The following is a 16,900-nucleotide window of genomic DNA, read 5'->3' on the forward strand; positions in this document are numbered from 1 at the left end:
CATTTTTCACAGAGCTGAAACAAATAATATTACATTTTTTATGGAACCAGAAAAGACCCTGAATAGCCAGAGAAATGTTGAAGACAAAAACCAAAGCTGGTGTCATCACAATGCCAGACTTCAAGCTCTATTACAAAGCTGTCGAGACAGTATGGTACTGGCACAAAAACAGACACATAGATCAATGGAGCAGAATCAATAACCCAGAAATGGACCCTCAACTCTATGGTCAACTAATCTTTGATAATGCAGGTAAGAATATCAAATGGAAAAAGGACAGTCTCTTCAATAAAAAGTGCTGGGATAATTGAACGGGCACATGCAGAAGAATGAAATTGGACCATTTTCTTACAGCATACACAGAGATAAATTCAAAATGGATGACAGACCTAAGTTTGAGACAGGAATCCATCAAAATCCTAGAGGAGAACACAGGCAGCAACCTCTTTGACCTCAGCTGCAGCAACTTCTTGCTAGACACTCTCCAAAGGCAAGGGAAATGAAAGCAAAGTTGAACTATTGGGACTTCATCAAGATAAAAAAAAACAAAAAACAAAAAACAAAACAAAAAAACTTTTGTACAGCAAAGGAAACAGGCAACAAAACTAAAAGACAACCGATAGAATGGGAGAAGATATTTGGAAATGATATATCAGATAAAGGGCTAGTATCAAAGATATCAACTCAACACCCAAAAAACAAATAATCCAGTCAAAAAATGGGCAGAAAACATGGACATTTCTCCAAAGAAGACATACAAATGGCCAACAGACACATGAAAAGTTGCTCCACATCATTTGTCATCAGGGAAATTCCAATCAAAACCACAATGAAATACCACCTCACACCAGTCAGAATGGCTAAAATTAACAAGACAGGAAACAACAAATGTTGGCGAGGATGCTGAGATCCTCTTACACTATTGATGGGAATGCAAGCTGGTGCAGGCACTCTGGAAAACAGTAAGGAGTTTCCTCAAGAAGTTAAAAATAGAGCTACCCTGTAGACCCAACAATTACAACCCAGGAATTGCATTACTAGCTGTTTACCCTAAACATACAAATGTAGTGATCCGAAGGGGTACCTGCACCCCAATATTCATAACAGCAATGTCCACAATAACCAAACTCTGGAAAGAGCCAAGATGTCCATCGACAGATGAATGGATAAAGAAGAGTGGTATATATATGCAGTGGAATTTTACTCAGCCATCAGAAAGGATGAATACTTACCATTATCTCAATGTGGATGGAACAGGAGGGTATTATGCTGAGTGAAATAAATCAGAAAAAGACAATTATCATATGGTTTCACTCATATGTGGAATATAAGAGACAGCGCAGAGGATCATAGGGAAGGGAGAGAAAACTGAATGCGAAGTCATCAGAGAGAAAGAAAAAACATGAGAGACTCTTAACTATAGGAAACAAACAAGGTTGCTGGAAAGATGGTGGGTGGGGGATGGGATAATTGGGTGATGGACATTGAGGACACGTGATGTGATGAACACTGGGTGTTATATGCAACTGATAAATATTTGAACACTACATCTGAAAGTAATGATGCACTATATATTGGCTAATTGAATTTAAATTGAAAAAATAAAACTAAATAAATAAAATGGTGAATCATTTCCAGAAGGTTTTCAATTGACTTGGCCCAGATCCATCAGATAAATCACTATCTATGGCATCTATAGCCTCATAAAATAGGTTTCTTAAATAATTTCACTTGAAAGTTGGAATGAACCATGGGTTTCAGAATGCATGTTGTGTTAGCAGTAGCTTGAAAACATTAATCACATTGTCCATCTCCATCAGAGTTCTTGGGTGAGCAGGTACACAGTGTCAATGAGTAGGCGTATTTTGAAAACAATCTCTTTTCCTGAGCAGTAGATCTCAAAAATGGGCTTAAAAATTTCAATAAAGCATGATGTAGACAGATGTACTGTCATCCAGGTTTTGTTGTTCCATTTGTAGAGTACAGGCAGAGTAGATTTAGCATAATTCTTAAGCGCCCTGGGATTTTTGGAATAGTAAATGTGTATTGGGTTCAATTTAGTCACTAGGTCTGTATGCTCCTAACAAAAGAGTTGGCCTGTCCTTTGAACCTTTGGGCACAGGCACTGACTTCTTTCTAGGTGTGAAAGTCCTAGATGGCATCTTCTTCCAATAAAAGGATGTGTTGTTTACATGTAAAATCTATTGTTTTGTGTAGCCACCTTCATTAATTATCTTATCTTCTGGATAACTTTCTGCAGTTTCTACATCAGCACTTACTACTTCACCTTGTACTTATTTGCTATGGAGATGGCTCCTTCCCCTAAATCTCACAGACCAACCTCTGCTAGATTCAAACTTCTTATCTACAGCTTCCTCACCTCTCTCAGCCTTTATAGAATTGAAGACAGTTAGGGTCTTGCTCTGGATTAATATTTGATTTAAGGGACTGTTGTGGCTGGTTTGATTCTCTATCCAGACCACTCAAACTTCTCCATTTCAACAACAAAACTCTTGCTTTCTTGTATTTGTGTCACTGGAGTAGCATTTTTAATTTCCTTCAAGTATCTTTTCTTTGCATTTAAAATTTAGTGAACTCCTTGGTACAAGAGGTCTAGCTTTTAGACAATCTCAGTTTTTGACATACCTTTCTCACTAAATTTAATCTAGCTTTCAATTTAAAATGAGATGTGTAATCCTTCCCTTCACTTGAACACTTAGAGGCCATTGTAGGGTTATTCAGTGGCCTGATTTCATTATCTTTGTGTCTTAGGAAATAAGCCTGAGGTGAGGGAGAGATGTGGGAATGGGCATTTATAGAGCAGTGAGATCCTACACAACATTTAAGCCATCTCATATGGTCATGATTCCTGGTTCCCCAAAACAAGTACAATATTAGTAACATCAAACATCACTGATCACAGATCGCCATAACAAATACAGTTACAATGAAAATTAGGATTGCCACCACCTTCAATTTGTGGGAGAAAAATGGGATATCTGCAAAGCACAAAGAAGTGAAATGTGATAAAATGAAGCAGTCATGTATATAAAAGAAATTGAAGTCATTTAACATGATCTCATATTAAACTTTATAGGACACATCTGGAAAAACTCAGGGAAAGGGAATGATTTCTAACAAATACAAATTACTAAAATTAATCCAAGAGATAGACAGTTTAAAAATGAATTACAATAGAAGAGAATATGTATTTAAAAGCTACAGTATTGAAAAAAGGGAAGTAGACTAAGTTTTAGCTAACCATCAGATAACTTGTTTCCAATTTTATTTAAATTAGCCCAAGATATAAAGAAAGGCAAAGAATTCTCCAGTTTATTTTATAAAGCCAACTTGCTTTACATTTCCCATCTCAAAAGGAAATGAGAGAGGGAGAAAGAGAGAGAGAGAGAAATTATTTATGAATACAAAAACAAATATCCTAAATAAAGTAGTAACAAATAGAAGCAACTAATGCATACAAATATAACGTATAATTACTAAGCAGAGTTTATTCCATTAATCAAGATAAGGTTCAGCATAAGAAATTTATCATATTTTTTTCTTCACATATTCAAAAATGTGGAAAAAAGTGAAAAATTCCACTGGTATATTCCAATAAAGCATTTGGTAATAAGAAAGTTTATTCTCAATGAACAGTATGGGCACAACAGAAATAGAAGAAAAAAGAAATAAAACTATATGCCAACATAATTGAGCAAACATTATCCTATAGGAAAAAATTCTAAACTTATTTAAAATAAGTAAGTCAATAGGAGTCCAACTCTCATCATATTGTGCAACATTTCCTTGAGATTTTAGCAAATATGGGAAAATGAATATTTTAATAATCAATATAAATTTTATTTAAAAAAGTATGTTTCCTTTTGATGGTCTAATTTGTACCCACAGTCCCCATCTTCCCTTCCAAACTATTAAAATAAATAACTTGATAAAGTGACTTGATTTTAAAGCAATGATTAAAAATTTAGTTGATTGTCTTTCTCATTGAAGTATAATTGATGTACAATATCCTGTTAGTTTCAGGTGTACAATAATTTGATAGTTTTATATAACATGAAATGATATCCACAAAAAGACTAGTTATCATTTGTCATCATACAATGTTATTACAATATTATTGACTATATTCCCTACACTCTATATTACATTCCATGACTTATTTATTTTATAATGGAAATATGTACCTCCTAATCCCCTTCACTTATTTTTTCTGTCCCCTAATTCCTCCCATCCTCTAGTAGCCAATTGTTTGTTTCCTATATCTATGAATCTGTTTCTATTTTGTTTTGTTTGTTCATTTGTCTTTTAGATAGTACATATGAGTGAGATCATATGGTATTTGTCTGACTTATTTCACCTAGCATAATACACTCTAGGTCCATTTTGTTGATCCAAATGGCAAGAATAATATTTTGTTTTTTATATATATATACAACATCTTCCTTATCTATTCATCTATTGATGGACACTTAGAATCTGTTTCCCTATCTTGGCTATTGTAAATAATGCTGTGATGAACATAGGTGTGCATATATCTCTTTGAATTGATGCTTTATTTTCTTCAGATAAATACCTAGAAGTGGAATTGTTAGAATGGATAGCTACTTATTTTTTCACTTTTTTTGAGAAACCTCCATAGGGTTTTCCATAGTGACTTCATCAATTTACATGCCCACCAACAGTACACAAGTGTCTCCTTTTCTCCACATCCTTTCTGACACTTATTTTTTTTTATTTATTTTTTTATAATAGCCAACTGGGAGGTATGAGGTGATATTTTACTATAGTTTTGATTTGCATTTCCCTGATTAGTCATGTTAAGAATCTTTCCATGGTCCTTTTGGACATCTGTATGTTTTCTTTGGAAAAATGTCTGTTCTAGTCCTCTGCCCATTTTATAATTGGGTTGTATGGTTTTTGATATAAAGTTGTATAAGTTCTTTATATATTTTAGATATTAATATCTTATTGGATATATCACTTGCAAGTATCTTCTACTCCGTAGGTTGCCTTTTCATTTTGTTGATGGTTTCCTTTGCTGTGAAAAAACTTTCTGTTTGATATAATCCAATTTGTTTTTTACCTTCTGTTGCCTTTGCCTGAGGAGGCTTGTCCAAAAAAGAAATATTGCTAAGGTTAATGTCAAAGAGCTTACTATATATGTTTCCTTCTAGGAGTTTTATAGTTTTCAGTCTTACATGCAAGACTTACATCTTTAATCCATTTTGAAGTAATTTTGTATGTGATGTGAAATAGTGGTTCAATTTAATTCTTTTACATACAGTTGTCCAGTTTTCCCAACAAAATTTATTTTTTTTAAGATTTATTTATTTGGGGCGCCTGGGTGGCTCAGTTGGTTAAGCGACTGCCGTCGGCTCAGGTCATGATCCTGGAGTCCCTGGATCGAGTCCCGCATCGGGCTTCCTGCTCGGCAGGGAGTCTGCTTCTCCCTCTGACCCTCCCCTCTCTCATGTGCTCTCTCTCATTCTCTCTCTCTCAAATAAATAAATAAAATCTTAAAAAAAAAAAGATTTATTCATTTGAGAGAGAGAGAGCATGTGGGGGGAGTGGCAGAGGGAGAGAATCTCAAGAAGACTCCCCACTGAGCAGACATGGGGCTCCATCTCACAACCCATGAGATCATGACCTGAGCTGAAACCAAGAGTCAGATGCTTAATAGACTGAGGCACCCTGGTAGCCCATCCCAACACCATTTATTAAAAAGACTATATTTTCTCCACTGTATATTCTTGCCACATTTGTCCTACCTTAATGGACCATATATATGTGGTTTTATTTCTGGGCTGTCTATTCTATTCATCTCTGTGGCTTTTTTCATGCCAGTACCATACTGTTTTGGTTACTACAGCTCTGTAGTATAATCTGAAATCAAGGAGCATGATATCTCCAGCTTAAAAAACAAACTTGTTTTGGCTATTTGGTATTTTTTTGATTACATACAAATTTTAGGATTATTATAGTTCTGTGGAAAATGTTGTTGGTATTTTTTAGGGTTAACACTGAATCTGCATATTGCTTTGGGTTATATGCTTTTAACAACATTGATTATTCCAATCCATAAGCATGGAGCCTACTTGGTTAAATTTCTTTCTAGATATTTTACTTGATGCAATTGTAAATTGAACTCTTTTCTTAGTTTCTTTTTCTGATAGCTTATATAAGATAAGTGTATAGAAACCCAACCAATTTCTATATATTGATTTTGTATCCTGTGACCTTTCTAAATTCAGGTATTAGTTCTAATAGTTTTTTTGATGGAGTGTTTAGGATTTTCTATATATTTTATCATGTCAACTGAAAATAGTGACCATTTTACTTTTTTTCTTTCTGATTTGGATGAATTTTATTTCTTTTTCTTGCCTAATTTCTGTGGCTAAGGTTTCTAATACCATTTTGAATAAAAGTGGTGAGAGTGAGCATCCTTTTCTTGTTCCTCATCTTAGAAAAAAGTTTTCAGCTTTTCACCATTGAATATGATGTTAGCTGTGGTTGTGTAATATGTGACCTTTATTATGTTGAGTAGGTTCCCTCTATATCTACTTTGCTGAGAGTTTTCATCTATATATTGAATTTTATCAAATACCTTTTCTGCATCCATTGAGATGATTATATAATTTGAAACTTTCATTCTGGTAATGTGGTGTATCACTTTGATTTCTGGATGGTGAAATATCCATGCATCACTGGAATAAATCCCACTGGATCATGACATATTATCCTTTTAATATATTGTTAAATGCAATTTGCTAATTTTTGTTGAGGATTTTGCATTTATGTTCATCACCATAATTGGGCTTCAGTTTTCTTTTTTTTTTTAAGATTTTATTTATTTGAGAGAGAGAATGAGATAGAGAGCATGAGAGGGGGGAGGGTCAGAGGGAGAAGCAGACTCCCCACTGAGCAGGGAGCCCGATGAGGGACTCGATCCCGGGACCCCAGGATCATGACCTGAGCCAAAGGCAGTCGCTTAACCAGCTGAGCCACCCAGGCGCCCATCCTTCAGTTTTCTTTATTGTGCTGTCTTTGTCTAGTTTAGGTCCCAGGTAATGCTGACCTTACAAATTAGTTTGGAAATAATCTTCCCTCTTCAATTTTTTGGAATAATTTGAGAAAGATAGGTAATAACTATTTTATTTTATTTATTTATTTTTTAAAGATTTTATTTATTTATTTGAGAGAGAGAATGAGATAGAGAGCATGAGAGGGGGAGGGTCAGAGGGAGAAGCAGATTCCCTGCTGAGCAGGGAGTCCAATGCAGGACTCGATCCCAGGACTTGATCCCAGGACTCCAGGATCATCACCTGAGCCAAAGGCAGTCGCTTAACCAACTGAGCCACCCAGGCGCCCCAGTAATAATTATTTTAAATGTTTGGTAGAATTCACCTGTGAAGCCATGTGGTTATGAGTTTCTCTTATTTGAGGATTTTTTAAATTAATAATTGTAATTTATTACTTGTAAGCAGTATATTTAAATTTTTCTAGTTTTTTTTTTTGTGTGTGTGTGTGTGTGTGTGTTATTCAGTCTTTGAAGGTTGTGCATTTCAAGAAATGTATCCATTCCTTCAAGTTTTTTTCTATTTGTTCAGGTATAATTATTTGTAGTAGTCTCTTATGATCCTTTACATTGCTTTATCAGTTGTACCTTCTCTTTCATTTCTGATTTTGAGTTCTCTGTTTTTCTTGGTGAATCTGGCTAGAGTTTATCATGTTTTCTAGTCTCTATTTTACTTATTTCCACTGATTTGAGACTGTTTCTCCTCCTCCTTGCTCCTCCTCCTCTTCTTTTTCAAGATTCTTTAGGTGTAAAGTTAGATTTTTTATTTGAGATTTTTCTTGTTTCTTTTTTTGGAAGTGGGCTTTTTACACTATGAACTTCTATTTTAGAACAGCTTTTTCTGCACCTCAAAGAATTTGGAGCATTGTGTTTTCATTTCCTTTTGTCTCAGGTATTCATTGATTCCTCTTCATTTTTCATTGACTCATTTGCTGTTTAGTTTTCACATGTTTATTTATTTTTTTCCAGTTTTCTTCTCATAGTTAATTTCTAGCTTCATACCATTGTGCTCAGGCAATATGCTTCATATGATTTGTTTTCTTGAATATTGACACATGTTTTGTGGCCTAACATGTAATCTATCCTGGAGAATATTCCAAGTGCACTTGAGAAGAATATGTATTTTGCTGGTTTTGGATGGAATTTTTTGTATGTATCTAGTAAGGCCAATTGGTCGAATGTGTTGTTTAAGGACAATATTTCCTCATTGATTTTCTCTCCAGATGTCCTATCCATTGATGTAAATGGAGTATTAAATTCTCTTACTCTTATTGTATTGTCATCAACTTTTCCTTATATGTCTGTTAATATTTGCTTTAAATGTTTAGGTGCTACTATGTTGGGAACATAAATGTGTATAAATGTTATATATATTTTTTTGATTGACCCTTTTATCATTATGCAGTATTCCTTTTTTTTTTTTTTTGTCACAGTCTTTTCTTTAAAGTCTTTTTTTTTTTTTTTTTGGTCAGCCTTATTACATCATCTTTCTTTTGGCTTGCAATCCTCTACTTTCAGTCTGTGTGTCTTTAGATTTGAACTGAATCTCTTGTAGGTGGAATATAGATGTGCCTTTTCTTTTCTCTTTCTTTTCTTTTCTCTTCTTTTCTTTCTTCCTTTTTTATCCATTCTGCCACCTTATGTCTTTTTATTGGAGCATATAGTACATTTACATTTAAAGTAATTATTGATAGGTATGTATTTATTGCAATTTTGTTAATTGTTTTCTGGTTATTCCTTTCTTCCTCTGTTTCTTTTTTTTTTTTAAGATTTTATTTATTTATTTGACAGAGAGAGACACAGCAAGAGAGGGAACACAAGCAGGGGGAGTGGGAGAGGGTGAAGCAGGCTTCCCGCTGAGCAGGGAGCCCGATGAGGGGCTTGATCCCAGGACCCTGGGATCATGACCTGAGCCGAAGGCAGGTGCTTAATGACTGAGCCACCCAGGTGCCCCTCTTCCTCTCTTTCATCTTCCCTTGAGGTTTGATGGCTTTCTTTGTGTTATATTTATGTTCCTTTCTCTTTAGTGTTTCTCTATTGTAGGTTTTTGTTTGTTGTTACCATCAGGTTCATATATATCAACCTATAAATGTCGCAGTCTATTTTTAGTTGATAGTCACAAGTTTGAACACATTTAAAAGCACATTTGTACTCCATTTTAGGTTTTTGATGTCCTATTTTAAATCTTTTTTGTGTATCCCTTAAGTACTCATTGTTATTATAGTTGATTTTTACTTTTTTTTGCCTTTTAAATTTTATGCTAGGTGTTTGAGTCACTGATCCACTCCCTTTCCTGTATATTTGTCTTTATCAGTGACTTTTCTTTGATATATTTTCTTATTTCTAGTTATGGACTTTTCTGCTTAAAAAAATACTCTGTGATCTTTCTTGTAAAGTTTCTTTAATGGTGATAAACTCCTTTAGTTTTTGCTTATATGGGGAAATCTTTATTTCTCTTCCAATACCAAATGATAATCTTGCCAGAAAGAGTACTGTTGCTTTTAAGTTTTTCCCTTTCAGCACTTTAAATATGTTTTGCCATCCCTTCTGGCCTACAAAGTTTGTGCTGAAAAATCAGCTGAAAATCTTATCGGGTTTCCCTTATTTGTGAATCTTTGTTTTTATATTGTTGCCTTTAAGAGTCTCTATTTATCTTTTTTTTTTTTTTTCATTTTAATTATAATATGTCTCAGTGTGGATCTCTTTGGGTTCATCTTGTTTGGAACTCTCTGTGCTTCGTGGAACTAGATGTCTCTTTTTTACCCAGGTTAGGGAATTTTTCAGCCATTATTTCTTCAAATAAGTTTTATGCCCCTTTCTATCTCTCTTCTTCAGGGACCACTATAATGTCAATGTTAGTATGCTTGATGTTGTCTCAGAGGTCCAATAACCTACCTTTACTTTATGATTCCCTTTTCTTTTTTCTGTTCCTATTGGGTGATTTCCTCTACCCATCCTCAGATTGTTGATTTGTCCTTCTGCATTATCTAATCTGCTGTTGATTCATTTTAGTGTATTTTTAAAATTTCAGTTATTGTGTTCTTCAGCTTGGATTTTTTTTTCTTATATTTCTGTTTGTTGAAGCCTAACTGTGTTTATCCATTCTTCTCCCAAATTTGGTGATTGTCTTTATGACCATGACTTTTAACTCTTTATGAAGTAAATTATTTATCTTCATTTCATTAGGTTCCCCCCACCACCCCGGGGTTGTATATTGTTCTTTCATTTGGAACATATTTTTGTTTCTCATTTTGTTTGGCTTTCTGTGTTTATTTTTATGAATTAAGCACAACTACTATTCTCAGTCTTGAAAGAGTAGCCCTGGGTAGGAGCATCTCCTGTGTAGATTGCATGGGCCTGGTAGCTTCATCTGGCTGAGGCTGGAGTGGTCCTGGGGTGCACTGCTTCATGGCTACTCTGGCAAGGCAGCTGGATGTGAAGTAGATGCAGGCCATGGGGTTCTGGGGCATGCCACACTGGAGCCACCCTGGTCAGGTCACTGGAGCTGCTATGGTTGCCAAAATGGTGGGACTGCTGGAGCTTGAACAAGAATTGACCAAGGGGTACCAGGGTGGTTTGTACTGGGGCCATCCTACTGGGATAGCTAGACTTGAGGTGCCAAACCAGGAGATCCTCCTATCCAGGACCACCTTGGTAGCACAGCTGGATTATTGCAGGCTGTGCAGGGAATCTTGGGGCATACTGTTTCAGAGACACCTTGGCAGGACACCTGGTACTACATCAGGGACTGAAAGGGTTTTACATCACACTGGGGCTGCCCTGTTGGGATTACCAGAGCTGGAGGGGGCATGAACCAGTGGGTCCCAGGGCATGTCATGCCTGGTTTGCCTTGGCAATATGGCTTGGTCGGGTTCTGGTTCAATGGTTCCTGGAGTTCACTGTGCCAGAGCCAACTCAGGGGAAAGCTGGCCTAGGGACCTGGTCCCACTGAGGTGGCCCTAGCAGGCTGGATAGAGTGCCAGGACCATACTCCTATCCACACTATCTAATTGGAGGGGAGACCTCAAAAACTGTGCTCACTAGCATCTATCTCCAACTCCATAGAGAGTGCCAGCAGTTTCTCTCCTCTTTGTCAGACACTCTGGGGTAAGTAAATGTTTTTCTTTACTTATACACTAGTTTCTCTTTAAACAGCTTTGAAGGGTGGGCAAGTTTGTACTTGGGCTTCTCAGTTTTATCCCTCCCTCCTATAAGTTGCTGCACTGTGGTACATGTTCCTATCACAGTGAATCTTCTCTCCTCCCCTTCTCTACATGGTCCCTCTATCATTTGTTATGCTGAAGCTGTTCAATTAGCACTTAGCTCTTTATCAGGAGATATTGTTTTTATATTTGACTGCATCTGTGAAAGGAGGTAAGTTTAAGTCATCCTATACTGCCATCTTGGACTGCTCTCCCCACACTAGGTTGTCTTGAATTTAGCAGTAAGACCTGAAAAAAGAAATAGAAAAATTAATCGATTGCAAATAACAACAAATTCAACAAAAAAAAATTAAGGAACTATGAAATACTTAACCATAAATTTAATTTAAGAAAGAGAACATATATGAAAAATATGAGTGCACATTACTGAGACAAAACACAAAATAAATGTCACCCCGTTTTCTTGGATAGGAAGTAATAATGTCATAAAATATAAATTATCTTCAACATATACATTTAGTACAATTAATCTAATCTCTAATGCTTTCTAAATCTATTGAAAGCTTCTTTAGACGTTCTTCATAAATTAGGAATGTAAACTAGGAAGTGTCATGATTACAACCTAAAATAGAAAATTGTATTTATTTCCTAGTTATTGAGTACCTACAAAGTTACACAAACAATCACATTTCTTGAACTTCTGCTGAGACCTTGAAATTTTTGATGATTTTGGGGAGAGTACTAATTTATTATATCATAAGTTATTTGCTTTAGCATAAGAAGGGAAGAAAAATTACTTGAGTTTCCACATTACTGAAAATATTGTTACTTGCCACTTAGTCTCTTTTATAAACTAATAAAACATAGATGTGGTTTTATAAGCTGTTTTATCAAAGAAATACATGAAATTTTAATCTAATATTTTAATTTTTATATTTAGAACAATGATTTAAATGAGGAAGCCAAAGCAATAATATGAGGTTAAAGAATCTGCAGTAAATTCTTATGAGCCATCTGTTTGTATTTAGAAAAGCATAATTCCTAAATCTTGCATATGGTTCAATTAATGCCTTAGTGATTTTTGGCAGAAATACAGATAGCGTATTTAATAAGAGGCAACATTTGACCCCCAAAACATCTCAAACTACTTAAATGACAAAGTAATTTGTAAAGATAGAATATTTAATAATTAGAATTAACTTAGAATTACAAAATTTACAGTTAAAATTCACAAATAAATTATACATTTCACAATTAGAATTAAAAGTGTCTGAGGCAGGTGGCACACCTTATACATTTTAGTATATGCTATATTTCTAATGACATATCATAAATTTTGTCAGAATATGTTTGTTGATTGATATACATATACCTCACATACAGACACCTCCTACAAAAAATTCGTTTAATTGAGTTTTATACTTCCTCACTGAAAGAAAAAGTAATTACTGTTATCTAAATAGCTATATGCTTCTCTGTATTTTCTAGCCCCTGTGAATACAGGAGAGGTGATATGGCTCCTTTTGGTCAATGGGTTTTCAGTAGAAGGTATTCATCACTAAAGTTTGGGGTAGAATTATAGGATAACAAGTGTGCTGTGCCCTTTTTTCACTTAGTGTAATGAAAAAAAGAGACCACGGGGTCATGTAAAATTATCAGATGGTAGAGGCTCCATCATGTGCACAGAGAGACTTCGTTTCACCTTGATTAACATTAGTTATATGCCATGAACTACAAATATTTTTTTATGTTAAAGGACTAAAATTCTGTGGTTGTTTTGCAAATGCATTTTAACATAAGTTTCTTAACTAATACTCCTCAAGTCTTCATGTTCAGACAAAATAGAACAAATGATCTTGCCATAAAAATAATGTTTATATAAATACATTTGTTCTCTTTGTTCCAGAGACATTTTATGGTACATTCTTTTATTTCTGGCATCGAATAATTACAGCTTGTTTTATAGTTTTCTTTTGTTAGGAATATGTTATCTTTTTGAAAAGAATTTCATTTATTCATCAAATATTTATTGAATAATTATTTGGATGAACTTTTTACAGGAATGACAAGAGCTGAATTAAAAACACTATTTGCCCCTAAGGAGTTGACTATATAGTAGCACACATGGACAAAATGTGTACAGAAGCTATGATACAAGTTTGAATTTGATTAACTCCATAACAGACCCTCAAAGTAAAGAGTTCAATCACTGGAGTCATTTTACAAGTGTCATGTAGCTACAAAGCTAATAAGAATATCCATTATATATAAATTTCAAGCATTTTTTTTTACCAAAGTCCCCACTAAGATCCATATATTACCTTCCCTGCTTCTTCTAGACAATTCCATTTAATTATTCACCTGTCAGAGATCCAGTGATGGAGGAAGATAGAAGAGGTATTTTTTTATGACAAAACCAGGCCTCAGCAAGTGCATAGGGAAGACATGCACATAGAATAGATGCTTTTATTTGAATGACTTTCCTTGGGGTACAAACTATGGACCCTGAGTAATGTTCAAACATAACTGTCTTAGGTTATTGAAGACAATGAGGTGTTGCTTTTTCTCCCCAAACTTCCAAAAAATTTTAACAGAAATACCAAAAGAACAAAAAGAATTCTAAACAAAGAGAGTGAATAGATTTACAGACCTACATGATCTCTCCTTGTCTCCCTCCCTTTCTCTCTCTCATTTTGTAGATATGCAACCTATATTTCAGAGAATAGACACTCATATTTTGCTTAAACATGGTAGAAAATTGCCATGATTTTATTTACATGGTGAAGTCAAATGTTACCCCAAATTTAATGCCATTATTTCTAGGAGTCTTCCATAGCTTATTATTCTTAAAAAACTGCTGAAAAATTAATTTTCCCCCAAAACTAAATATCATAGTTCTGAAAGGGATATGCAATTGACCAATGGTAAGAGTGGTCATTCTTAGAATGACCCAATTAGGCTCTGTAGAATGGCCTGAAAGTGGAGTCAAATGAAAATCCATATTGAAACAGTCTAGCCTCTACTACTAAGAGAGATGACCAAATGTAAGGCAGAGAGAGGGAAGAAAAGAGGCTGAGAAAACCAGTTATCTAATACATAGAGCCTGAGATACTGTGCTTCACAGATTTTGAACAGAAGAAATACAGAAATAATTTTCCTTAAACAAAATAAATATGTTTCCAAAGGGTGTTTGATATATCATAATTGAATTTGAGAGATGCCCATCTCATTTCACTCTCTCATTTCCATACTCTTGTTAACAAATAGTTGACTCCATTAAACACTGTGTAATAAACAGGGACGACACAAGACATGATCTGTCCACTGGAAAAGGGGAAGCACACAAGGCAAAAACAAGTGAAGATACATCCTAAGAGCAATTGTCTAAGAAAAAAGATTAATATTTGCAATGAACATAGTTTTATATGATCTTCACCAACACTTGTTTCTTGTTTTTTGATTTTAGCCATTCTGACAGGTATGGGGTAATATCTCATTGTGGTTTTAATTTGCATTTCCCTGATGATGAGTGATGTTGAGCATCTTTTTATGGGTCTGTTGGCCATCTGGATGTCTTCTTTGGAGAAATGTCTGTTTATATATTCTACCCATTTTCATAGGATTACTTGTTTTTTGGGCACTGAGTTGTGTAAGTTCTCTACATATTTTAGAAACTAACCCTTTATTGGACATGTCATTTGTAAATATCTTCTCACATTTAGTAGGTTGTCATTTATTTTATTTTTATTTATTTTTAAAAGATTTTATTCATTTATTTGAGAGAGAGAGAGAGCACGTATACACAGGGTGGGGAGTGGGGGGGGAGGGGCAGGGCAGAGCAGGAGGAAAAGGGAAAAGCAGACTCCTTGGCTGAGCCTGGAGTCCAATGCAGGGCTCAATCCCACTACCTGAGATCATGACCTGAACCAAAAACAAGTCAGATGCTCAACTGACCCAGCCACCCATGCACCCCAGTAGGTTGTCTTTAATTTTGTTGATAGTTTCCTTTGCTGTACAGCAGCTTTTTAATTTGATGCAATCCCAATCTTTTATTTTTGCTTTTGCTTCCCTTGCCTCAGGAGACATATCTAGAAAAATGTTATGACAGATATCAGAGAAATGTTACTGCCTCTGTTCTTTCTAGAATTTTTATGATTTCAGGATTTAGGTCTTTAATCCATTTTGAGTTATTTTTGTATATGGTGTAGGTTTCATTCTTTTGCCTGTAGCTGTACAGTTTTCCCAACAGCATTTGTTGAATAGACTTTCTCCTACTGCATATTCTTGCCTTCTTTGTTGACGATTAATTGACCATATAAGCATGGATTTATTTCTGTACTTTCTATTTTTTCCATTGATTTATATGTCTAGGTTTGTACCAGTACCATACTATTCTTATTATTACAGCTTTGCAGTATAACTTGAAGTCTGGAATTATGATAGCTCCAGCTCTGTTATTCTTTTCTAAGAGTGCTAAGGCTATTTGAGGTCTTTTGTGAATTCACCTCTTTGGTTAAAGTTATTCCTAGGAATTTTATTATTTTTGGTACAATTATAAATGGGATTGTTTTCTTAATTTCTCTTTCTGCTACTTCATCATGATCTGCTAAATCATGCATGGAAATACAACAGATTTCTGTCTGTTGATTTTGTATCCTGTGACATTACTGAATTCATTTATCAGTTTTAGTAGTTTTTGGGTAAAGTCTTTAGGGTTTACTATATATACAGTATCATGTTATTTGCAAAGAGTAATAGTTTTACTTATTCCTGACCAATTTGGATGCCTTTTGTTTTTGTTGTCTGGTTGCTGTGGCTAGGACTTCCAGTACTATGTTGAGTAAAATTGCTGAGAGAGGATATCCTTGTCTTGTTCCTGACCTTAGGGGAAAAGCTCTCAGTTTTTCCACATTGAGAATGATGTTAGCTGTGGGTTTTTCATATAATGCCTTTATTCTGTTGAGGTATGCTCCCTCTAAATCTACTTTGTTGAGGGTTTTATCATGAATGGATGTTGTATTTGGTCAAAAGCTATATTTTTTTTTTTTGCATCTATTGAAATGTTCACATGGTTTTTATCCTTTCTCTTCTTGATGTGATGTATACATGGATTGATTTGCAAATATCGAACCACCCTTACATCCTAGGAATAAATCCCACTTGATTGTTGCAAATTTTTTTAAATGTATTATTGGATTCAGTTTACTAATATTTTGTCGAGGATTTTTGCATCTACATTCATCAAAGATATTGGTCTGTAGCGCTCACTCTCTCTCTCTCTCTCTCTCCCTCTGGTAGTGTTTTTATCTGGTTTTGGTATCAGGGTAATCCTGGCCTTATATAATTAATATGATTGTTTCCCTTCCTCTTCTATATTTTGGAATATTTTGAGAAGAATAGGAATTTTTCTTCTTTAAATGTTTGATGGGATTAATCTGCAAAGCTGTTTATGGACGTCTGTTTTTTGGGAGTGTTTTGATTACTATTCATTATCATGGCTGATAATCAGTCTGTTCAAATTTTCTATTTCTTCCTGATTGAATTTTTGGAGGTTATATATTTCTAGCAATTTATCCATTTCTTTTAGGTTGTCTAATTTGTTGGCATATAATTTTCCCAATATTCTCTTAAAATCCTTTAC

Source organism: Leptonychotes weddellii, chromosome 2, assembly GCF_054177405.1.
Source record: "Leptonychotes weddellii isolate Sample4059 chromosome 2, ASM5417740v2, whole genome shotgun sequence".
In the NCBI taxonomy this organism is placed as follows: Eukaryota; Metazoa; Chordata; class Mammalia; order Carnivora; family Phocidae; genus Leptonychotes; species Leptonychotes weddellii.